The sequence below is a fragment of the Empidonax traillii genome, unplaced genomic scaffold (assembly GCF_003031625.1).
Source record: "Empidonax traillii isolate 1590-97213 ecotype Southwest subspecies unplaced genomic scaffold, ASM303162v1 scaffold341:size590984, whole genome shotgun sequence".
Lineage (NCBI taxonomy): Eukaryota > Metazoa > Chordata > Aves > Passeriformes > Tyrannidae > Empidonax > Empidonax traillii.
In genome coordinates this window covers 152,561-154,574 of record NW_020955534.1, presented here as the reverse complement: position 1 = coordinate 154,574, position 2,014 = coordinate 152,561, and the positions used below count along the sequence as shown (strand labels likewise).

Sequence of the window (2,014 nt, the reverse complement as noted above, 5' to 3'; positions counted from 1 at the left end):
GAGCAAAGATGTACCTTAGGACACATGTCACTTCTTGCAGTGCAGCAGAACAGCTTAGAGAGAACATCTGCAGTTGCTAAAGCTGAAACAGGAATCCCTGAGGTAGACCCCATAATTTTCTTGTTTTAATTTCTTCTATTTCTTTTTATTTTTATCTTTCTTTTCCCTCTTATTTTTAAAAAGAGTGAATTCACTTTTGCATCCTTTCAGGGCTTGAAGGGGGCCTACAAGATACTTGGTAAGGAATTGTTTGCAAGGGCATGTAGGGACAGGGGCACAGGTTGCCCAGAGAAGCTGTGGCTGCCCCTGGATCCCTGGAAGTGTCCAAGGCCAGGTTGGACGGGGCTTGGAGCAACCTGGGCTGGTGGAAGGTGTCCCTGCCCCTGGCTGGATGGTCTTGAAGGTCCCTTCCAACCCAAACCATCCTGGGATTCTATGAAGAGTCTTCAAACTGTGATCTTGTCGCTTGGAAGGGAACAAAAAACCTTCAGCATTTTCCCAAAGGTTTTCAGAGGGGTGTGTGTGTTGAAAGAAGGCATTTGAAGAGGTTTCCACAGCCTTTTTTAAGGTTCATGCAGGAGAAGGGTGTACAGGTGGCCAGGTAGGAATCAGAGTTGGAGTGGGATCGTTCAGGGCCCAGCTGGCAGTGATGCAACCATGACAACACTCCCTCCTTGTGCCCCAGACATCCACCCAAATCACACTGTTCCTGCATTAAATATGTTTAAGAGACGTGGCGGGAAACAGAACATGCTTTCATAGGCTAAGAAAGACTGTTTAAAACTGCTCCCTCTCACTTCACTTTGAAGCATAAATTGTATTGATTGGTGATGGGTAGACATTGAGTTTGCATCCCACTGAAGGGTCAAGATTTTGTAAATGTTATTGCACAGCATAAAGGCATTAGCAAGAATTTCTTTTAAAAACCTGCTGAAGTGGGGACAAGCCAAGGCTGGCCAGCTGAGGCAGTGACATGATAAACTGAAATCCAAAATTGCTCTTTGCACACTCACACTGACTATCACATGTTCCAAGACCATTTAAAGAGAGGATGAAAACTTGTCCAGATATTTATTGATTTTTTTGAAGTGACTTTTAACAATTGACTTAAAGGAAAACTCGTATCATAGAATCATAGAGTGGTTTGGGTTGGAAGGGACCTTAAACATCGTCTTGTTCCAACCTCCTGCCATAGAACAATTTAAAATACTGCTCTCTGTACCACACCAAGGGCATGGTTTGGCGGGGGGGAGGGTCTCCTGTCGTGGGGGAACAAGGCACAGTGCTGGAGATCCTCCTGCAGAGGAGTTCCAGTGCAGCGCTGTGGTGATGGAGCTCTGTGCGTGCAGCTTCCCTCAAGGACAACTCCCCTTGGTCCCGGCTCTAAACGTTTTTATTCTTTGCAGGTGAAAAAAGCCAAGATGCAGGAATCCAGGGAACAGAGCCTGAGGTATGGGATTTTGAATTTGATTTTATTGTGGAGGAGTTCTTAGTGTCCTTTCATCATTATAAAGCTTCCATCTTAGAAGCTTGCCTGTTGTTTTATTTTTCACAGAGCTCGGGCAAATATAGTCACTTTTGTGTTTAATATAATTTTGAGATAAGGTTCCAAATAAAACAATAATTAACTGGCCGTTTGGTATTAAGCTTTTATAATAGTGGCTATAAAGAGTCTTAATGGCATCATCAAGCCTGTTTTTCACAGAATGTGATGAGACTGACAGGTACTGGATATAGCATTCATTTATTTTGGTGAGACTCACACTATTTTAATAACATCTGTGCTATGGTTCTCGATACAACTGTGTGGATAACTGCTCTGAGAAATTAAACCCTCTTGAATTGGTAGCCTCTCCTGTTTAAAGCTGTTGTGTGATACTTCATTTAGCTCAGTACATGCTTTTTGCGGGTTATTGTATTTAGGAATGGATTATTATTATTACTTGTAATGAGAATACCTATATTAGGATTTATTCTGTTCCTCTGAGTACAGTCAATACAGTGAAAAAAGATT

The 2,014-nt window shown here is 42.5% G+C and overlaps 1 long non-coding RNA gene across 1 annotated transcript in view; it reads left to right on the top strand.

Moving 5' to 3' along the window:
- Positions 1 to 1,995, top strand: part of LOC114061593 — a 26,918-nt gene extending 24,923 nt beyond the window's left edge. The window contains exon 3 of the long non-coding RNA XR_003572154.1: positions 1,407 to 1,995. This is a non-coding gene — a long non-coding RNA (uncharacterized LOC114061593). The remainder of the gene's footprint in view (positions 1 to 1,406) is intronic.
- Positions 1,996 to 2,014: the final 19 nt, after the last annotated feature.